At 47.1% G+C, this 23598-nt stretch overlaps 1 protein-coding gene across 6 annotated transcripts in view; it reads left to right on the top strand.

Annotated features, from left to right (window-relative positions):
• Nucleotides 1-23598, top strand: part of LOC100881968 (uncharacterized) — a 69546-nt gene that overhangs the window by 14303 nt on the left and 31645 nt on the right. The window contains exon 1 of one of the 6 annotated variants that reach the window (XM_012285778.2): nt 1297-2228. The exons of 3 other annotated variants lie outside the window; for them this stretch is intronic. The gene's annotated coding sequence lies outside the window, so the exon portion shown is untranslated. Of the gene's footprint in view, nt 1-1296; nt 2229-2332; nt 2812-15466; nt 15548-23598 lie in introns of those variants that run through there. 2 more of the 6 variants (XM_076540087.1, XM_076540086.1) reach the window with 2 other exon arrangements.

The raw sequence follows: 23598 nt of genomic DNA, 5'->3' as shown, positions 1-23598 counted from the left end.
GCCTTGTCTCGATCTCTCGCGAAATTCTCCTTCCGTTCCCCCTTTCTCTCTTCTTTTTTTTTTCTCCTTTTTACTTCCTCCCTTCTGCCTTCGTTTTCCAGAGTGCGCCGCGCCGCGCGGTCGTTCTTACTTTTCTTGCTTTTCTCGTCTACTCCTCCACCGCTCTCTTCGTCGGCCCACTCCCACCAAGTCTTCCCGCGCCTCGTTTCCCCTTCCTGTACGTTATATATCTCGTACCTCTGTACCCTACCTTCGGTCACGATCTCCCACTCCAAACGATTTCTCCCCACTCGCGAGCAGCGACTTACCGGCGGGAGCACTCCCACCTTCGCGACGCCACTTTAATGTACATTAATAAAAAGCAACAATCAATATCTTCCCCGTAAAAAATTTTAATCTATAACAGAGAGAATTCCGGCCCCTCCCGCATCTCCTACCACGACTTTTCTCTCTCTCTCTTTCTCTCTCCGTCTCTGTCTCTCTTTCTCTCGGCCGCTCGCACGCTCTTCCTCGCGCGCGCTCCCTTTCTCTCTCTCGTTCCTTCTCGCTTTCTCTTTCTATCTCTTTCTCCTACCTCCCGCCCTCTTGAGGAAAGCGCCGCTACGAGCCGAGCCGAGCCCTCAGTATCGTATCTAGGCTCTACCGATACCCCGTTCTCGGAGTCAACGACGCGCCAAGTGCGCGTTGTCGTTTCACTTTTCACACCGCCACGCGAACCCGCCCTTCGTGACTTCGTACACGTGCCCTTTTTCGCGCGCCCTTCCGAGCGCGCTTCCTCCGTACACCACCCGCCTGTCGACCGCCTGCCCGCCCGTTGCCGCCGCTCTCTCTTTCTTTCTTTCTGCCCGGCGTGCTTCTTTTCCGTCGCTCGGAAGTTAGACCCATCCTTATCTGCCTGTCTTTTTCCCTCTTCGTCGCTCCCGTTTGTTTCTCCGCAAACTCTGCCCCGTTACGCGCCAACGATACACACGCGTCGTATTCGGTGGGGAGCGGTTGTGCGTGCCGCTCGTTGTATGCGTACGACGCGCGGAAGTCGAAAATGTGACGAGGCAGGAGAGCGATGTGCGTGCCCGTCGCGGATGTACGCGTAGTAAAGAAAAACGTGCTTCCGCGGCGTTTCCTTTTCAGTGATCGAGTGCGATTTAATCAGTGTGCGAAAAACAAAACAAACTGTAACGTTCTCGATTTTCGTAGCATCGTCGATTCGGAGCGCGCTCCGAACAGTCATCGATCGTGAACGCTTTCGATCGGACCTATTTAAATTCCAACGAAGGAGGGAATCGCTCGGTAATCGCGCAACGAGCGCTGACCTTTCTTATCTGTTTCGTCGAATTGTTTTTCCGCAAAAGTTCAGTCGAATATTTATCCGGCTACGATTGAGCGAACCGAGGGTTACGGTGTATGCGCGGGAAAGAATACGATTCTAAAATATCACGATCCGGAGCCTATCTCCGGCTACGCTAATTTCGCGTTCGCGTATTACGAGCGAGGGGCACGAGTTCTCTCGAGCCGCGTTTCTTTTTCCCGAACAAAAGGGTACGGGAGTAGCGGCGCGAGCAACGAGGAGAGACGCGCGGAACGAGAAAGACGAAGGGGAAGAAAGACGGATAGCAGGAAAGAATCGGGTAGTGGGAGAGGGGAAGGGAGAAACACAGGCGGTCTCGCGCATCTCTGCGCGCGACGAAGGCAACCGAGCTTCTTTGGACCTCAGGAGACTATAGTCGACTATTTTAACTTGAACGCTATGTACTGTAGCGTATTTTGTCGCTGACTCCACGAAGACACCGTGCATCGTTATCTTCCGCTTTTTTTTTTCGTCTCCTGCTCGCGTTCGCGTCGCGAAATTCGTCGACACCGGTTCGGACCTATCTTAACAACAGCGTAGAACGTCTTCGAGCACGAGGCAACGGAGAACGAGAAGAAAAACGTCGATCGACTCGAGCTCGGGATCGAGAACGATCATGCTATGCGTGTTTCCCGTGTAACGATTCAAACGTTGACTTTTTTACGCGCGTGCTTTCGTAGAAAGTTTCGAAGTTGTGCCAAGTGTGTCGAAACGAAGTCGCTCGTATAGTTCGAATCAAATTTGTGCCGCGCGACGACGCTAGCACCGAAACAGTGATTCACCGCGTCCGGACCGAGGTCCGAGAGGTCTACGAAGTCGTCGATCGTTCTCACGGAAGTTGCGACTTTGACAGCTCCGACCACGGCTGATCGACGAAAATAACGTACGTAATCGTACTTTGTCAGTTTCTCTTCTTTTTTACATCGTCGACAGTTTCTCGGCAACTGGCGAATGACGTACGATCGCGGAGCGCGTTTTCTAACCTCTAAACTCGATTCGTCGTCCCGTACGAATCTTCGAATGAGACGCGCGCGTACACGCATGCGCGCGCGCGCACGCGTGCGAGCTCCTCAACCGGATGACATTGCACCGGGATCTCTCGCCCCTGGCCGTGCCACACCGTAGGTCAGGTTAGAAACCTGTGCGAACGTTTCCGCGACGCATGTTGCCTCTCGTGTGCGCCATTGAACGGAGACGGTGTTATCGCGCGTACCGCGAACCACGACAAAGATAATCTCGACGCAACGGAACGAGCGAGACGGCCAGATGTAAGCGAACGGTGAAAAGAAAAAGAAAGGGAAACGACGCGGCGCGACTCGACGCCGGCGGGAGCGAGACCGAGAAACGGCGCGAAAGAGAGAAAGAGAGAGGAAAGGAGAGCACGCGGCATGCTCGTAGCGTGGCAGCGTTTCGAGTTCGTACGGGTGACTGAATGGAATGAGTCGTTGCCGGCAGCGAGGGGAAGGGTAAGTGTTGGACCAATAGAGTCGGGAGTTTTGTCAGGGCCGTGATGGGAGGGGGGCACAGAGACGTTGGAAGGGGGCGAATTGACGGACTTACACACGTGCGTTCGAACCTTACGCTATGCGTACGCTCGTTGCGTTCACGCAGAATTGCGCGGCTCGAGCCGGATTCATCGTGTCTAGTAATGGGATCGATTCTCTTACTACTCTTTTCGAAACTGCATTCCTTCCTTTACCTACGATCTAGCGAACAAACGTACGGTAATCGTTGCGCGAGAAGTCACCTGGAGGGAACGCGTGTTCCGTTGCTAGAGCCGGAGAGGGTACGACTCTGATTCTCACGCGTTTTCGGTGCATGCCTATCGGTCGCGCTTAAATTAATTAGAACCGAGTGTGCGAAGTATCTCACTTGTCCCTGTACCGTTTCTTCTCGCGTGACACTTGTCTGCACAAGTGCAGCTCCTCACGCGACTGGACACACCGAATGCGCCAACGAAATTCATATAGAATACGAACAAGCCGAACACGAAGTTCTCTGCAGTATTTTTGGGATATATGTGTATTTAGGAAAAAAAGTAGGTGGTTGCATAGATTAGAAGTAGATGTTTATAACTCGATACTCGCGAGAGGATCGTTTCCATCGCTTGTCCCGCAGTAGTACATGGCTCATACACGACACACATGCAGCTACGATTGTAACTCGTTTATTCTGTCTCTCCGTGCGTACGTGCACGCCGTGGAAAACCAGCTGTGCGAATCGATCGGCCGCGGATTCGATTTTTCTGCTCTCCGTCGATGTTACGGACTGATAAGTGGTGACGTGACAAGATTTATTCAAGGGATCGACTAGGGTACATCCGTTGTGTTGATTTCGATACGCTCTCTGTTCCTCTCTATTACATTTATGGATCGAGTCAAATTCAAAGAAAACACGCGTTTCTTTTTCTTCTCTTTCAATTTATTCTTTTCTTTCGTGTTTCGCAATCGAGTGAAATTAAGTTTCTTGTTTTAGAAACTCGACGTAAATATCATTCAGCTGTAAAGCAGAATTTCTTAGGTACTCTTTATATCGATCGTGAATTAACCTGATGCAGCAAATTCAACGTAAATAGGTTAATAGTTGATCATATTGGAACATATGGCAGATTTTAATAAGCTTAACGACGCGTGTCGCGATAATTTATTATATTTACGCGTAATTGAGATCGTTCGAGAATAATAACGTATCGTTTGCATAGTGTCTCGAAAGAAACGCGAGCAATTTTCTCCGACTCGTCTGTCCGAATCGATCGAATTTTTTTTGTCTTTCTCCTTAGAAAAGTCGTACGGTGCTTGTTAGATCGATCGTATACCGGTTTGCCCGCGGAAACGAACTTGTTCAAACGTTATAACTTTGTTGCGACGATCATGTACGAATGGAGCAAAGTAGCCGAGAACGGTTTATTTCATCCGAACGTATCTTTCGAACGACGTTAATATCGCTTAAATAAAACGATGTACCGTCGCAATTAAACGGAACAAAGTGTAACCGGGTTTCGTTGTTTCGTTCGAATAAGAGATAAAAAATTGGCGAGTATGGAGATGCGTTTGCAGTCGGAATTTGTAGGACGGCAAGAATAGTGACGGAACTTAACTGGAACGTATCTATTCTGGTCGGCGTTTGATGGCCACCGTTGTTATCCTCGTTAAGCGCGACGAACCCGAAGTAAAAGTGTAAAAGGCACACGGGTCATTCCGTGGCTGCGAAAAGGGAAAGGCTCTGATCTCCGAACGAACGGTGGTCCAGCAGATCGAGAACTCGAATCCGTTCGGCCCAGTCTCGAAGACCTGTTGCATTTTAACGCGTTCCCGTACCGTGTGAAATTCACGGTCTACGCGTGAAACCAGATCCAAAAACTCTGTTTCGTTACTCGATTACGAGACGACTACACTCGCGTTGCACTCCTTTCGATGCCCTCCCGTTTTTGTTTCGCTCGCTACCGACGTCACGAAGCGCCTCTCAGAATTCTATTCGAATTTTCTCGATCGGGAGCTTTTAATTTTGCTCTCGTTCTCCGCTTTGATTATAGTTCACAGTCGCAACTGGCTCGTACAATTCAACTTTAATTCTCTCGATCGTAAGAAAATTACGATTGCATCGCGTTTGTTCCGTTTTACGAAATTACGCCGAAGAATTCAATTTTAATTCCCTCGATCGTAAGAAAATTACAATTCTATTATATTTGTTACGCTTTCCTTTCGCTTTTCCCTCGTTCTGCTTCGATGCCGAATCGAAAAGTATCTTTCCTCGCTTGATTTCAACTCGATTAAGAACGCTAAATTCGAAACTTTTACCTGCGTTCTCCCGCTAATGAAAATCTTATTTTATTCCGCGAATAATTTTAAATTAGATATCTTCTATTAGGAATGTGGCGATCTACGTACCAAAAGAGTACTATTTAGCGGCATCGGGATTACATTGACGTCAAGCCTCGTGCGATCGTCTGATCTTATGCCGGCTAAAATGATCAAGCTGTTTGCGATGAATATGGAAATTAATCGTAATCGATAAATATGCTCGTTAATGAAATCCGAGTCCGAAGGTTTGTTTTTCGTCGATATTTTTTGTGTCGTTCTATTTAACAAAATTATTCCTCCAGCCTTTTGCAATCGTCTAGAAAATTATTTGCGCATATATGCCTATAGAACATATCCAAGAAGCAAATTGAACATTTTATATAATGTGTGACGTTTGTGTGACGGTAGTTTTTCATGAACAGGATACGTAAACAAAAATCACGTCACAAGCAAAAATTATCTTCCAACTCGAAGTGGAGAAGTTGAAAAATCATCGCGCGTATAAAAACGTACAAGGTTAAAAAATCGTTTTAATGATTGGCGATATCGATATTTCGACGGCTGAGGCAAAAACTTATACAAAGTCGAAGGTTTAAATCGATAAGTCGGGTATTTCGAATAATTACAATCGTAATGCACGATAGCTTACGGTCGAATCTACCGTGTTCGAGGACTGTGCTCGTTGAATGAATGAAATAAATAATAACAATGAAGTATATCGTTGCATATCATGAATAGATAATAACGATGTATCGCGAAGAGCATGTTCGCAACGTTAAGAAATAACGAGATTACCTAAAAAGCGTCTGTATATTTGTTAGGTTGCTATAGCATTCTCTCGTCGGCTAATCGCGCACGAACGCGTCAGATATTATTTAAAGGCAAAAGTTTCCGATTTAACTACGTATGTAGGTAAGACAATGCAGAAAATGGGAAGTCGATCGATCGATCGAACGCAAAGGCTACTTGGTTCTGCCAACTATAGTCACCGACAACTCGTAGCATACTTGCACAGATGGTTGACACGAATAATACGAGGATACGGTGTAACGCTTCGCGTTCCATGAAATATTAAGCGGAATTCGAGCGGGCCCCGTGTTTTTGCATGCACGTTTCCGCGTTTCGGTTCGCGGAGTTTTTTTTCTGGATCGATAGAGCCGCGGCGAACAAGAAGAGGAAGAATGGAGGAGGTGGCTGTCGGTGCATAAACAAACGCCCTGTTTGCACGTTTATTAAATAATTCTTGATACTCGTGCGGCGCACGGTGAGCGCGTATGTAATTTACGAGGCAATTTTTCAAACACGCTCATTGACATCGGTCGCGTGCACGTGACCGTTCGATTTTTCATCGCAGACCGCTGTTACGTTCGCGCCGATGACCGTCAATTTTCTTCCTGCGTGGCGAACGACTCCTCGTCTTCGTTTTATATTACAGATATCTGAATTATCGCGTTTAGTTCGCGGTGTTTAGTCATCGGTGACCCCCGTGCATACGCCAGTTACGCCGTAGAAAGACTCTTGAGTCATTGATCGCGCGATGCGATTCGCGATTACGTTGTTGCCCTCTTCTTATTTATAACGTGTCAATAGCGTACCCTGTTATTTCCGGTTGTTAACACCGATCAATATTACATATCTTGCTTTCACGAGCGACATCATTATTCTACTCGTCTACTTATCAACCACTGTTCTGTGCTACTTTTGTTTGCTTCATGAAATTTTCCAGCTTGTAAATTGTAGAGCAGTAGACTAGAAAGTTAATCCGCGATATCTTCGATAATCAATTAACGCGTTAAGAATCGCACGTTCAACGAAACGAAAGAAAGTCGAGTTCGCGGCAACGAAATAATCTGATCGATCGCATCGCGATTCCACGCCGCGATAATCTCGAATAAGTTCCACTTATGTCGTACGCGTAATTAACGCGTTAACGAACGAGCGTAATTTTCTAATACGCGAATATATTTGGCGGAGCTTCGACATAGTCCCATTAGAAACGCACACGTTTGTACATATCTGGAGGGCAACAACGGCCAGCTGTTTACGAAACAGCTTGAACCGTGCAAACAAACGTTCTCGTTCGACTCGATCGCTTGGAGTCGCGCTCGAGAACTCTAAAGCACACTTCCGCCGTTGATTCTGGCGTCATTAAGAGCGCGAGCCTCGGGCCCGAGCAACTCGAACTTCGCAGCCACGGAATGCCTGACTCGTTGGATCGTTCCACCGGAAGTTCCCGCTCTCTCGAGCTTTGAACTCGCGCCGCTGCTTTGAACCAGAAAAGGGAACAACGTGGCTTGTTGGCTCGTGACTTTGATACTCGTGAAAATCGAAAAGAAAGAAAAATGCAAGATAAACGAATCATAATTTCGTAGCGAAACAGTTTTCGATTCCGTCACGCCATTTCCGTCGGGACAATATTTTCGAAAATTTTCAGGAATCGAGTCCTCGAAAGATAAATCGAACGTGGCGAAAAGATAGCACGGTTCAAAATTGAAAAAATGTGCTTGATCCTTTTCGGTCGTTGCGAAAATAGTGGGATTTTTCTAGACACAGAAAACAGCTTCGCGGGAAGAGTGATCTTCCGTGTGGAAATAGAATGCGCGGGTTAAGGGGTTAAACCGGGACCAAGGTGGGCGACGAAGGACGTGACCTAGTCTGTCGGTATCTCCGATACACGGAACAGGAGCAATCCTTGTCGGATGAACATATTTTTGTAATGGCACGGGCCATTTATATTTGGCACGGACCGAACCTTTTCACTTTGTATGTCATTTGAAATCGTAATGAAAGTTCACCTGGATAAATAAGGATCGCTGTTTCCGTGCGGTCTATTCACATATCTCCAGGATGTTCGGAAAGATTTTCTAACCGATTCCAAGCGTATAAATATCGTCGATTATTTCATAAAACAGGAATATTACTTCGATTTCGAATCTCGCCCGAACGAGAAAGACTCGTCTTCCGACCCAAGGACACACCGAGGGAGTTCGTAGGAGATTTAGGAATTAGATTGCTCGTAAACTTCCTTTTGGAACTGTTTGGTCGGCTCGATACCGAGAAACCATATGGCGAGACGAGCTCGGATCCTAGAAGGTACAAAGCACTTTCTCCTTGGAACTACGAAACGCCGGGCTTTAAATTTCGACGATGTTTACGAGACGATTAATCGCATTTTTCTTCCCGAGGTTGCTTAGTTATACCTGACTGTACGCAGTAATCCGGTATCTAGTTACCCCTAGCTGTTGGATCGCGGAGCAAAGAGGACGGTATATTAGGCAAGAGACGACGGTCGCTAGACATCCTGCTCGTAAGCGAAGAAGTAGGTAAACGAAGAAGCGCGGCAACGACTACGCTAACATTCCCCCGGTGCCTTGGTTGTAAGGCCAAGTATTCCGTATCGTGCTCTCGAGGCTTCTGGCCAGTGGAGGAGCCCCGGTACACACATCCTGCGGTGTATATCCAGATCCAGCAAAACACCATAGAAGAGGCAGGAAAACGAAGAGTTAGAACTCGGAGAGAAGGTGGAGGAAGATCGGAGAAGGACAGAGGCGAATGGTGATGGTGATGGTGGTGGTGGCGGCGGCAATGGTGGAGGATGGGAGATTTTACAAAAAGCCAGGCAGAGAGCGGCCCCTTTCGTCGCGCGGACTCGCGCGGACGGAGGGAGGGAGGGTGTGGGGGTGGGGGAGCAACGAGGGGTCTGGGGAGAGGACGGACGACCTCGACGATGATACGACAAAAAATCAGATGCACGGCCATTGGCTGTTCTCAATTCGAATTATTGGCTTCCCCGGTCGCCGTTCGTCAGAGCCTCCCCGACCTTCTCGATACTCTTTCTCTCTCTCTCTCTTCCCCTTTTTACCTCATTTTCTCTTTTCCTCCGGTCTCTCCTACCACTTTTCCCTCTGCCTGCACCACCGCCGCCGACGCCGCCGCCTCCGCCACCGACGCCGCTGCCGCCGCCGCCGCCACCACCGTCTCCTCCGTCGAGCCTCCGTCTCCTCTTCCCTCGCTCCCTCCCTCCCTCCTGTGGAATGGGCGCCGGCGAGAAGGGCCGAAAAAACTTCGAAAAAAAAATCCAATTTCGTTGCCATGGTGACCGGCGTGCGTTGACTTTGATAAAGATCCCCCGAACGAGCCACCTCCGCTTTTCTGCCTCCTCCGTCTACTGCTCCGTCCTCTTCATCCTCCTGCTTCTACTGCTGTTGCTGCTGCTGCTGCTCCTCCACCTACTCCTCCTGGTTGGTTGGTACCCTCCGACACGACGCCGTCGCTTTCGTAGTTTCTCCGATTGTACGCACGCTCGTCCTCTCTTGGATATATTCGCCCGTATACGTATACGTAGCTGCAGTATGTCCCTCTCGATGTATCGTGTGTTCGCGCGAGCAAACAACACCGACGGATTCGTCGCGAAACGAACGGCCGACTACCCAGGGGGGTGAAGTCGAAGCTGAAGAGGCCACCGGGCGGCGTGGTTTCGGTTGACCCACATCAGAAGGGGGGAGGTGTCTCTGGACGTTTCGCCGCTCGGACTCGTTGAGTGGTTTGTTTGTTTCGGCCGTTCGTTGGCTATCGGCGAACAAATTTTTATTTACGCGTCCAGAGGAATTTCGCGATATCCCGAAGACGAGTTATACTCGGCTTCGTTACTCGCGGGGGGTATGTTCGTTACGGGAAACAAACATCGCGTCCATTTAGCGTCTCTAGAGATGACGACCAAGTCGTGATTTTCGAGCGTAAATCGTGTCCGATAAAAAAGTACTATCTCGAAAATCTCGAGCACGATTCGCAGCCCCACCCTACGAGACTCGTAATCAACGTTTCGTTTTTTTGACGAATTCTCGAAACTTTCGGCGTACACTTCCGTCGTCGTACGCGAAGGAAGTAGGTGATAATTAACTGACGGATCGGACGTGTCCATCGAATAGAATTTCGCGTCCAGAAGCCGCGAGAATTTCCTACAGTATATTCTTGAGCGAGCGTGGGTGTTCGGAGGGAGCGTTCGCGTCTCTCCCCACCAGAGTAGCGTCTGATTTTTATTTCGAAAAAGTTTTTTAATAAAAAAGTTAGCCGCACTACCCTATGCCACACGGGTAGACAGGCAAGCAGGCAGGCTCGGTTATACGACCAGGTGTATGGTATATAGGGAGCTAGAAAGGTGGAGGAGAAGAGAGGAAGGGGCAGCCGAGCCACCGGACCTCGCATTAAAAGTTTCACGGTGCTCGCGATATTTCATAACTTTCCTGTATTTCGAAAAACGTGCAGCCGCGACTAGTCGGATTCAGACAAGCCACGGAATTTGTGTGCACGCGAAGCTTCCTCTTTTTCTTCCTCTTCGCTGCTCGTGTATCGTTATCAAACGCGCGGAAATAGGGAAGTGAGCCTGTTACGATCACGGGGTCTTCTTCTCGTTACGTATCGTTCTCTGGTTGCAGTTATCGAGTAACCAGACGTACTGTCGTTCGACCAAAAAGCCACGTTACATTTTATTTGTCTACCGTATTTAATTTCAGCGCAGAAAATCTGGTCAGTTTAACTGTACGTCGCGTCGCCTTTTCGAATTCTCTTCCCGACCATCGCACAGCCCGTTCTTTGTTTCTTCTTCTCGTTCTACTCCGGTCTTCCCTTTATTGTGTTTCCTCCGCTGTTGCCTCTTCCTTTCTTGTTCTTTCATTACGGTTCAAGTAAGCGGTGCTCGTTGCAGTGGTGCTTCGATCGGTCGTTCGAAAACGCGTGCGAATCCCGTTTTACCATCGCGGAAAATCATTGTATATACCGTTGGAATATTCATTAAATTCGTTTGTAAATCGTTCCCCATTTTATCTTGATCGCCGAACGTCTATGCTTCTGTTCCATTCCCATCGACTCTCTGTCGCGTATATAAATCGTGGGACCCGTTGAGAGTTGCTCGTACGTCGCGATACTTTGTAACCAATATTCGAAATGGCCCTCCACTGGTTAATAGTGTCTCGTCGGAGCATACCCCCTCGTAGGAATCGTATCCGTTCTGTCTCGTACAATGCAAGTATACCGGGTATCCGAAAAGTTTCGCTAACTTATTTCAACGTGGACCAAGCCGTATGATGGGATTCGTTCTTTTTTTCTCGATTTAAGTGGCATAATCGCCGTCTCCTTTGTCCGACAATAGGGTCGAATAGCCTTCGAGAAGTTTTATTTCGAGATATCTTGTGTATGTAAATACATAACCACGAAAGGGTTAATGCGGGCCGATTTCTGGCGTAATGCGCATAGTTTTGCCGCGGCTCGATACTTCGCGAATATCGTTAGCAGATATCGGAAAAACGCTTGTACATTTTGAATATTTTCCCGGAAAGCAAACTTCCTGTGTTCTCCAATAAAATGGTCGTTTCGTTTTTAATTACAGACGAAATTGCATCCAGAATAATTCTTATCTTCGGACGTACTTGGATCATTGAAATTGTTCTGCTTTTAAGAAGAAAAAGTAATAAAACGAAAAGAAGAACCGTTCACGTCGCGATCGAAGGGTTCCATATTATCTCTGGATGGTTTTACGGTTTTTTAATTCGTCTCATCCCTCTTCGGTATCTCTTTTTATTCTCGTATTTCTCTGCCTCTAAGCCGGGCATCTTAGCGGGGACGACTAGCTCGGCTACTCTTTCTTTCGATATTCTTCTCTTCTTTTTCTTCCTTTATGACCGTCTTTCTCGATTCGTTCTTTTCCCCAGACTTCAATTCGAGACTGTTCTCCGCAAAGGGATGGCGGTGGTGGGTCGTCGAGGAACGACAGCGCGACCTCGCAGCTTCGGTTTAACCTGACTGCGTGCGTTTCTTTCACGACCAGTCACCCTTCTCGATTTCGATGCGTCTACCTGTGGACTACGCCCTCTTCTTCTTCTTCCTTCTAAATCACCTCCTTTTTTCTTTTTCTTTTTTCTTTTCTCGTCTTTTCTTCCTTTTGCGATACCCCTGCTGACTCGAGTCGGTAAACGCACGAGGCAACGCGGCGCCCTTTTCACGAGGACGTTCAGAAATTCCGTCGAGCAAAAAGGAAACAAACCAACCCTCCGTGCTTGGGGAAATTCGCTGTTTCTACCGGTTAGAAACTGGATTTTGTCGTCCGGACGTAAAAAGGGAGAGTTTCTTCCGATAACTCGTGATACCACAGATTCTTCGCTGCTTTCTTTTCTTTATTGTCCGTTTATGGAGGATAAAAGTAGTTTCTTTACAAAACGAAATCTCGATCCTTTCGGATTAAATTAGCTATCGTGCTACGATTGAACAGTGATATATTTTTGAGAATCGCGGAGGAAGTGCTTAAGGAAATATCGGTACGATAGAGTCAAAGAGAATTAGAAAGTTGAGAAGATTAAAAAATTTCAAAATAACGAGTTTTATTTTATAAGTTTGGTACGCGTAGTAATTGTTTTGCTCGTCAAAGAGCGAGCCGAGTCGTTGGTACCGTTCCCAGCGTCCAAACTCCGAGCGAAATCCAGCACAAACGGTGCTTCTTAGTTTCTCACACGATACAGGATCGCGTTGGAAAAGCGTCGAAAAAAAAACGATATGAAAAAGGTTCCGTATCGACCGCGGGAAAATGGGAAATAAAAAGCTGCACGACAGTCTCCCTCTCTCTCCTTCTCTCGTTCCTTTTACTTAAGTTGGCTGCTTAGGAAGCTAACGGAAGTTTTTCTGCACGGTTCGCGCGGTTGCGTATGAGTAACGGTGAAGTTGTAACACGTCCTCTTATCGTAACAGATTTATCGATTCAACGTTTACCGTGCTGTGTATTCGGTTTTTGCACGGCCGTCGGAAACGTTAGCTCGTCGTTGAAGTTTACATTTGTTCGAACTAACTCGAGCGGCGGTACTTTCGGATTAAACCTTTAATCTGTTACGCGCATTACGTGCCATCGGTAATTGCGATATACGCGCGCGTAATTGCGGGATGATCTTGTTTGATCTTATCTGGAATATTTTACTTCGACCACCTTGCACGACACCTTAGCATCACCAACATTCTCCTCTCGATTCTAACTCGAAATCAAAACCGATCTCGACTTTCGCGCATTGTTTTCCCGTTATTTAACTGTTCTTTGAACTTCTACATCCAATAGGTAACGCGTACGCGTTGTCTCGTATCTCGAACGCGTTATTATCAAACCATATGGGAATGTCTTTAATCCTGTTATCGCGTAGGCCACTCTTGTTACCCGAATTCGAAACGTTCGAGGAGCATTGTTGTTTCATTATTAGCCGAACTTATGCATCGAATCGATAGACGGAGTCACGTAAGATGCGTCATCGAGTCTTGAACGCGTTACGAAACCAGATTTCAGAGGTCGACGCTATTCGAGCGGAGGTACACGAGGAGAAACAGGCCCGAAGCGCGATCGTGCAACAACGGTAGCGGTGCACGGATACGATCAGTCCGGTTAGGACAGGTCATGTCACGGCACGCTCGACGATTCATGCCTCTTTTGGCTGAGTTACCGGCCACTTTTCAAGTGGATCTCGTTCGCAGCCATCGAACGAGAGTGGCTCGCGAGCTCCTAAGCTCGAACAATTCGCGAACAAAGAGACTCGCGTGTGCTGCTCCTCGTCTCTTTCTCGCCTTCTCTTTTTTGCTCGTCTCCCTTTTCCTTTTTGCTTTCCCTTTCTCTCGGCCCGAGGGAGTCTCTAGGTATTCGTAAAAAGAGAGGAATGCGAGCTGCTGGACGGTCGTACGTCATTCTGTCCACAGTGTGGCGAGCGACCGATTCCTTTTCTTCTTCTTCGAGAATTTTGCCGATACTCCTTTTGATCTGGAAACCGGGAATTCGGTTATAAAAATCCCTTCGGAATCGCATCGTTTGCGATCGAAGTTAAGTTCGTACGGAGTTAAATGACCGTTTCTAAAACGATGCATTGACTGCGTTCAAAGGCTCGAATCTCCGAAAAAGAAAATCGAACCGCAGCTGATTCTGAGTCATCGAATCGTGGAGGGCAAAGTTACCTGTGGATATAAAGGATAAAAGGAGAGAGGAAAAGAATAGCATAGGCAGAGTGTCTCGGAGACGGAGCAAGACGCGTCGGTATAACGCGTTAAACACCGTTTCTCCTCGAAAGCAATAGCGAACGGGACAACAAGGAGGGTAATACCCTTCCTGCCGGTATCGTTACCACGATGTAACGCAACGAGGAACGAGCGGTCGTTCACGTCGTCGCTTGTCCTCTTGGTCGTTGTTACACGAATACAGGCGCACGCCTACATCTTCTCTGTAGGAAGGTGTGTGCTCGGCAAATGACACAGAGGGGCGGCTGCGGGAAGGAGGGGGAACTCTGTGCGGGAGATGCAACGTCTGTGTGATGAATCCACGTAAGTCGTGTTACCCGCTTCTATACGTACACGTATAGATCGAGAGAGAAAGGGGAAGTACGCGCGCGCGTGTTGGTACGTTTTGGAGAAGGGTGAAGTTGGCCGACCGGCGAGAGAAGCCGTGGAGAAGCGCGAATCGTGCGCCAGGGGAAGAAGGGTGAATCATAGGTGGGGTGGTCTCGAAAGGATGGAGTGGGTGCGGGGTGTCTCTTTTGAGCCGGTGAACTTTGCCAAGTTCGAAACCGTCCGGAGGCCGTGGCAACTCACCCTCTGACGTGCATTCGGCTTCCATTCTCCTTCTTCGTCCCCTTCTTTCGGCCTATTCCCCTATCTCTCTTTCTCGCTCGCTCCTGCACGCGTACGCCTATACGTGGATTATACAGGCTGTTTCACCCTACGTTGCCATCCGATATCTACGAATTTACCAGCCCGAGGGCAGGGACAGCTAGTCTCACGCACGACGGATGCTGGATCGAACGTGACTCGATAGCTTCGTCCTTTCGAAATATTACTAAATTATTACGAAACGTATCTCTCTAAACGCACGTCGTTCGAGAGTTGATACCTAGGGTGTCACGTCACCCTTACACGATCGAGTAACTATGGCTAGAAATAAGAGAAACGGGCATCGCTAGCAAGGAACGTCTAGAGAGAAACCGAAATTGGATTCGTCGAAGTATCGTTACGATTTTACGAACGATCGACTATTTTTATATCGAGGAGGAATTTGTTGTAACTAATTGGGCAAGTTTTGGTAACGAGTAAACGTACGAGGGAATGAGGAAAAAATTGGTGAGGGAAGTGCGCGTAGAAATGACCTGATAACGCGTATGATGGAACAGCCTGTATACGTCTCTATCTCTGTTCCGTGGCCCCGTCTGTGTTCTTCCTTGTCGACGAGCGACCCCTACTCCTCCAGCCGCCCGCTTCGCCGTACCCTCTGAGCCGTCGTGGTATTATGGAAATTTTGAACCAATTCGAAAATCAATAGTCCCTGCCAGGAAGCCTCGAGGCGGCCTACGTTGCAGCCACGCTCTTCCCTACAGTGTATCCAGGACCGAAAGTGGTAAGTCTTCTTGCGTGTTCCGTAACGAAGAAATCGGCCATTTTGGTATCTAACCCCGTCGACGCGTGTCTCATAAATCCTATGATACTTGTGTCCGAGCGATTTGAAAAGAAACGAAAAGAGATAAAGTTAAAGACGAGTTTTGATGAAAAAGGACGTAAAAACGGAGAATATAAAAGAGGGAGAGAACGGGTCAAAATCGTTGGCAACGTTGGAGGCTTTTTCATTTGATGTGCATCGGATTCCGGGACGCTTGGAATCGCTTCGGTTCCCATGAGTCTCCACGGCGATCCGAGTAAAGGGATAGAGAAAGAGCGAGAAGCGGGCGGCTCAAGAAGAGAGTCTGCCCGAGAGTGGGGAGAGCTTTTTTCGTTTTACAAACTGGTTCAATTTTTTCTCAAAAAGCGGGTGAACACCGCGGAAACCGGTTGTGTCTACGCCGACTCGGGACACGACTGGAGAAAGAGAAGGAGGCGTTGGAGGGGAATGCTCTTCTCTTTTCTTCTCTTCTCTTCTCTTCGCTTCTCTTCCGTTCTCTTCTCTTCTCTTTGGGTGATCCAGGTTTATGTAGAGCGTGCCTCGTAATCTCGCTCAGCGAGTATCCTTCCTTAATTGAACCAATCTATCCTATTGTATCCGAAGGTTCGAGTCCAAAACGAAAATTCAATTCTCTGCTTCTAGGAAACTTTCTTCTGGGACGTTTGATAAAGTCTTCACAGAAGCCGTAGCTAGAGCACTTCTGTTAATCCATTAAGTCTATCTATTGACCACTATGTGCCAGTGTGTAATTTTGCGACGTAGTTTATGAAATTTTTCAAATACTCGTGAGAGATGTACGATCATCGCTTCGAGACTAAGGGTGCGTCACATCGTTCAGAACCCCTTATTCGAAAACGGGGAGCATTCAATTCAGAATTCTGCGTAATTAACAATCGGTAATTTGCATATTTCTAAAAGTATATCGCATAATTTTGTTGCGATTAAAAGGAAAACATTAGGACAGATAACAGTCTGAAAATGGTGCTCGAATTTCGTACAGCGTCTGACATCATTATGATAATAGTGGCGAAGCTTTAAGACGATTTGGAAAAGGCTTTTGTGCATGACACACTTTTCCCTTTCGCGAAACCTACTCTGGAGAAGCCAACGCGAAGTAGGTTTCCATTAGCAACGACGTATTATTATTTACCAGGCAGGCACGCTCTGAGAATCCAGAAGTCTCTTTTCAGTAACGTAAGCTTCGAGTCACGGGCCTACGAACGTCAAAGACTAGCAACTCGACGAACATTTCCTCTTGCTATATATATTTGTTAACCTCTTCCGTACACGAAATGTATCATAACACATATTGTTGCCCAAAGCCCGCGATAAACTCTAACTTATCTCACGTGTATCGTTTCGAAGCACATCGCCTTAAAACGATTCAGCATCGACCACGCCTTGTCTACCACGTTTATATTCGGCGAATTCGAAGGGTTAATTGATCGATACGGCACGATTCAAATTTAGCGCGCATCGTTATTTCCGCGCGGCAGATTTGAAAAGCTTCGAAGCTACACCGAAAATATCGATGTTCTTTTCTTCGATTCAGGTCAGAGGAAAGATTGGACACGATTTTAGAAAAAAAGGCTAGAACGTTGTCCGCGAAGTACTCTTTAGTTTAGAGAAAGACGGCGACGAAGATCGGTAAAGTATGTCGCCTAGTAATTATAGAGTGCACTTGACTAACGCTTGCTCACTCCGTTGATTTGCATTCGTATTGCAACTTACATGTGCACGTCGATGCGGCTTGACGAAGCGTAACTCAATACTTGCTTTTTTTCTCCTCGCGTATGCGCAACTTGTTGAAAATGTTATATCGTCGTGACTACGTTTATACCGAAGACATCTTGTTGACACGTAATTGAAGTATAGGAGGTAACTGATGCTAACAAGTTGAAAGGCGGCATGCGAAGAAATCCATTTTTTTAATAAGATCCTTTCGAGAGGAACCGACTTTCAAACGTAATGTAATTAATAAATCTTGCTATGTATAGAATAAATGACGTTTCGTATTACAAATGTTCAGAGATATAAATAACGAATAGATTCAAGTTCACAGAAATTGTAATTAAATGTAGATCCGTAACGAGTTCTCGAAAAAGATTTCCTTGATTTTGCGGCATGTTCGTTTCGTCTGTTAAAGAGAAAAATCACTCTTTTTGCGAAATCCATGACGAAAGAGGAACCACTTGTGGCTTCTGTGCGTTTCCTCGCGTCTCTCAGGCGGGATAATTCGACGATGAGGAACGTTTGAAAACATGTCGTGAATCATGGCAATAGACAAATTTCAGAGAAAAAAGTGTTTTAAAAATTCAGAACCAGTCGAAGGGTTCTTCGAGAGGCGTTGGTTGATCCTAAACCGAGGTGGTTCACTTTAAACCCTTCACGAACGTAGATTTTTTATTCTTCGATAATATGTGCCATGCACGAGTGGCGAGATCAGCTGTTCGCACTACGAGTTAGCCTCTAACGGTGGACCGAGTGAGTCATAACCCAAATTAGGTCTTTAGAAACGGTCAAGTTCGATAAAGATATTAAAAAGTAATGTTGGAAAGAATAGCGATGACAAAGGCATGTGAGTACACAAGTTACGAAGTGACTGAAAGTGATCATTAAGGTATACGCTAGCGTATCGTGCGACTAGAAGAGATGAACGATAGCTTAGAACGAAACGAATAGTCCCGCACCAAAGTCGTTCCACGAGCTTCTGGATTGTTCTCGTAGAGCGTTTCGCACGCGAGCGTGTTCTCGCGTTTTCATGTTTCGCTCGGGTCGTAGCTTCCGGTAATGCGTTCCCCCGTTGATCGACCAACAAGTTGCACGACCCCGTCCACCAATTTTCCTTCGTCGAGATTAGTCGGTTCTTTTCGTTCCGCTCTAACTTTTGTACTCGAAAAATTTCCAAGGATTCGTGCGTTTTTCTGAAAAACTGTGTCGCTTCGGGTTCGATCGGTCAGCTGAAGTTCCACGCTAAAGGTTATCAACGGTGTTACGTATTTCTCAGCCAGTGGGGGAGCTCCACGATAAGGCCTACTTGTAAAATTCCGATCTTTTCGAAAATGTACAAAATACCGTTCTTCACGGAAATTTTTCATTTTCTTTTTCTCTTCCTTATCGCGCGATAAAAATGAACCAAGTTGCGATGCTCGAATTGGGTCGATTGATTTTAATCTACTTATTTTTATTCGGAGAGTTAATCGAATTAAACGGTTGAAAAAGTAGAGCAACAATGAAAGAGCGGAAAAAAGGTTAACCGGCGATCCTCCCGAGAAAATGCTCGGATTTTCATAAGGTTCTTCGGTTTTATCCACGCACGGCTTATCGTTCGCTGCTCGCACGAGCCTCCGTTTTCTTCGCGTTCTCTTATCGTCGATTCGTGACGCCACTGCGCTGCATCTTCGACCCGCCCGCCAAATAACCCCCTCCCTGATCATTTTATAAAATCGTTCTCGTCCGAAGATAGCCAATAATTTCTTGTGCGTAACGCGTAACGGAAAAACCTGATACATTCTGGCGGTTTTCAAAATCACCATCGATCATTTTTTTGTACAGATGGCGTAGCAGTGCGCAACTGTTGCACATGTTCTGTCGGAGGGATTTTCAAAACGTTAGCGTAGGGCTTTCTAATCGCGATTTTCGCGTATCACAGGTTCCTCCTACCGGTGGAATTTTCCAAATTTTCGTCTGACAATCTCGGGGAAAGAAGATGGAAGTTCGAAGATGCAAGGAATTTAGGTTTGTGACGCGTGGTATAGAGCGATATATCGCATCGGTTCACGTTGCATCGCGTCGCGTGGCGTCGCATCGGTTCGCAAGAAAGACGGTGGGAGGGTTGGCGAACGTTGGATCGGGAGGGGAGGTAGTCGGTCTAAGAAGGGGCTGTTGAAGGGGAGGAAAAAGGCAAAAGGAGGGATATGTAGTGGAACGAAAGAAGGAAAAGGAAGGCAGTGTCGGCGGCTGCGATGGCGGCTCATCGAGCAGGGGCTGGGAGAGACGGGGGAGGTCAGAAGAGACACACGACGGTTCCGTGGCATTTGTAGCATTGTAGGTCGTTGAGTTTTACAATGTGACTCCTTAATTTCCGCGACTGATATTTGTCGCTGCCGCGAAAATCCTCTTTGCGATCTTACCCCTCTACTGGCTATCCACCCTCGTGTCTATCTCTGCAAGCGAGCAGTTTCCTTCCCGAGAGAGAATTCAAATTTCCTACAAAAGGATCAAGTACCAAATGACTAAACGTTATAAATATTTCAACATTCCATCGAACAGAATTATAGTCAGAATATTCTAAACGGCAGTCGTCGAAAACAGTGCCTCGAGCAGACGAAGCGTCTGCGAGGATGCAACTGGTATCCTTAATGGGATCGGAAACTTTTTTACTGTTTTCGCTGGAGCGTTCGTTTTTCCACGGTCTCCGGGACGGGACAAAGAGCATCGTCTCGACCCCTGGTAACGAGACTTCGCGCGGTAATTGTACGCCGATGCGTGTATGTGCGATGTTTTTTTTATTTCCGCGGCCACACCGCGTTCACTCGAAGGTGCATCGAAGTCGTTCCCTTGAACGTGTTCTAATGTCACGGTGGTTGACCGGTCGTTGAAAACATCGTGGCTCTCGAAGCGATGCCGACGAATAAAACGATCGCTTTTACCGCGGGTAAATGTTGCGTTTTTGTCGCGTGTCTGGAACAGGTGGCGATCATTGACTCGTCGAGCGCCGACACGGTAGCTCCGTTGAATTTTTATGACCGAGTCTCGAAAGTGATCGAAGATTAAGGGCCAGTTGATCGCTGGAAGGACGATAGTTTCAGAGGATTCTCTGTTGATCAAGGTATATCGTTGTCTTCGTTTCCTCGAGAACTTCCGGTAGCAAGCCGCATCCCGAACGTGACCAACGAGCTCTTCTCCTCGTTTCCTTTCGCTTTTAACCGGGTATCGTTTTCTCGTTGTTTTCGAGGGTGAACGCCACGCCGGGAGGAAGTTGCGGCCCTCGGGTAACTTGACCGCGCTTCTCCTTCGAATACGTGACTAGGAAGTCATTTCGCGAGCGAACTTTATTTAGTCGTACGCTGAAATTTATCGACCTATTCGTAAAAGTTGATCGATCGCCGTGTAGCGAGACAAATAACCACCGTGTTTAGTTTAATTACGATCCACCGTGATTTTATGCCTAACAGTACAACGCGGAACCTCGTGCAACAAAAAGTTTGTCCTTTAAGGATAGTTCCGCAACTACACCGCAAGTTTCGAGCAGGTTAACGGATTCCGTTCGCTCGTTCGTCTTTTTAATTCTTTTTACGCGTTTCCACCCTCAAAGTGTTTTTCGAGGATACTTCGAAGATTCTTCTTAAAAAAAAAAGGATTCAAAGCGCGTCAGCTGTTCGGGTTAACGAGCTTTTCCTTTCCCTTTCTCCTTTTCCCTTTCCCTTTCTCGGACCTCGTTTTGGTTACTCTAACGCGATCACAAACCCGAGCGATTCCTGCGCGCCGTAGCACGCAATTGGCGAACGCGGAAACGGCTCCGCGCGCGTAATTATGTTCCTCTTTGATGTTCGTGTTCGTTGCGCGCTGCTCGTGAACACAATGGAGATAAAAAAAGAGGAAAATAGCGAGAAAGAAAATAGAGAGGAAAACGGTGTTTCGTGTGGTGACGAGCCAAAGGGAAGCCCGCGTTTGAGTTTACGCCCGTTTTTTTCTTCCTTTTTTTTCGAAAAGACGAAGTTACGTTTTCCCGCTGTTCGCATTAAAACCAACCGAGTTTACGCTTTTCAGTCGTCCCCTGCTAACTCTGTCTCTCCTTCTTTTTCCAACCACCAAAAATATTCGTATAATAAAGCAAAAAGCTTGCCCTTTTGCGAGCTTATCTTGCCTCTTTTTCCCTCTCTCTCTCTCTCTCTCTCTCTACTAAAAAGTTTATGACCGTCCCGTGAAAATCTCGTTTTTATGTAACAGGTAATTTCGAGAATTTACTTTCCCCGATGGACCGTGCACCTACGCTCTGCACTCGCCTATTTATTTAATTCTTTTTTTACGTGGATTTTTTAAGCCAGGGGGCTTCGAAAAAAGTTTCCAGGATATATGTATTACTTACCGGAGGTGAATGTTGAACAAGAACTTCCATAAGCGGAAAATATTACCGGCTTCAATTTTTCTTACAAAGTTGAAACGTGTTCTGATTACGTTAAATTAACTACCTTGAACCGCGATAAATAGTCGCGTTACCGGCGCGAGTAGATAAAATTGATTCGTAAAAAGCGACGATAGTCGGAGAGATTGAAATCGTAGCGAAAATCTTTGCGAAGTGTCAAAATCAACTCCGTCTATGCGGTTTACAAACACGGAGAAAAATTATTCCGTGCACGTAGACCTGCTCCTGTAAACACGGTCGACAGCAACAACAGTGATTTCGATACCCCATGGACGTCTCGACTAGAAGCACGGTGATTTTCAATTTTGCACGCGTTCGCGCGTTTATTTTACCTTTGCGAATTGAACGTTTCGTCGCCACTTGTTGTGCCCGCGTGCCAGTATGGAAATCAATAGGATCCCGAGTGTGCGTGCGTGAGCGAGTGCGTGATCTTGCATCGAGGAATTTTCTCTCCTACCAATTATCCGTCTCTCCCTGCTTTTCCACGAAAACACCGACAGAAAGAGAGAGAATCGTCCGCGCGACGAGGCACGTGCGTGCACGAGGAAAAGCAAGCGAGCGTGTATACGCCCCCCTCGTGTGCACGAGCGAGAATCAACGAGAGGGAAAGAGAGGACGATTTATCTTGAAGCGATAAAGCCGCTATCATCGTGGTTCTGGTTTGCGCGGTCCGTTTGTCGCGTTCCACGAAAAAAGTCCCTAGAAAACTCGGTCAGGCCGGAGTGTTTGCCGATTCGACGATCTTCGAAACAGTACTTCGATTAAAAATGCTATCGATAGATTTCGAATCAGAGTTGATTCGTGGCGTTAATAGGAAGAAGCGGATTGTATCAGAAATTGTAGCACTCGATTCGAGATTCCGGCGGAGTCCACTTTTCTCGGGAACGATTGTTCGGATGTTTTGATCGATCGAGCAATCTCGAGACGCTTTTCACGCTGCGTAGGATAAACGGAGAGGTTGCCGTGTAAAGTTGGAGGAAACGTAAGGTCGAGCCGTTTGTTTCGTTCGAGGGAAATAAACGGACCAACTGTGGAGTCGAGGCGAACGTTCTCGTTTCGCGTATCTTCTCGTGGCAGTAACTCGCGACCGCGGAACCGTTATGCCCAACTATCGTTGCACGTATATGCAAGAGGATCTTCTTCTTTCGCCTCTAAGCGGAGGAGAGAAGCGAGATCACGATAGAAAAGGTAGCGTGGAAACGGTGAGGTACGCGCTTGGGAACTCGATGAAAAGGGCATCGAACCTGTCACGCTCAAAGAACTTCCAGCTCGAACTGCAAATTTCCTCAGGATTTCGAGTCACTTTTGGCTGCGAAACGGTGCGATCAACCGATAAGCGTGACAGTAATATGCCACGTGTTGATTTCAATATCAAATACGTAGAACGGCTAGACCTTTTCGCGTGTATCGGTTGACTGTGGCGTGCGCGCCTTTCGTTTTATTCTTTTCTCCGTTCTGGAAGCGGCTCTGGTTCGCAAGGATGGATGCTTTTTATCGTGAATCTCGTTCGCGTTTGATCTTTCTTGACCTTCCGATGGTTCTTTCGAAAGAAAAAGGTCGTTTTTATCGGAAATCCTCGCCGATATCTCTCGCTGACGCGTCCGCATACTTTCAGCGTTTGCTTTTAGGTAGTTGGCTTTCTTTTTTATCGAGAAACGCGAATTCCCGCCAAACTTTACCCCGAAATTATTCGCAGTTGTTCCACGGTTAATTGCACGGTCTTGGGAAGTTTCATGGCTTCCCGTCTGCCGAAGTTTCAGCTTCGAACGATTGTCGTTGGCCTCGAGCTATTCAAAAGTATCCCAGAGTTATTTTCAATTGTTGCCCACCAACTTTCCAAGGGATTCTTCTTTCTCTGTTTCTT

The sequence above is a fragment of the Megachile rotundata genome, chromosome 15 (assembly GCF_050947335.1).
Source record: "Megachile rotundata isolate GNS110a chromosome 15, iyMegRotu1, whole genome shotgun sequence".
NCBI classification, from domain to species: domain Eukaryota; kingdom Metazoa; phylum Arthropoda; class Insecta; order Hymenoptera; family Megachilidae; genus Megachile; species Megachile rotundata.
This window is presented reverse-complemented; position numbering and strand designations above follow the sequence as displayed.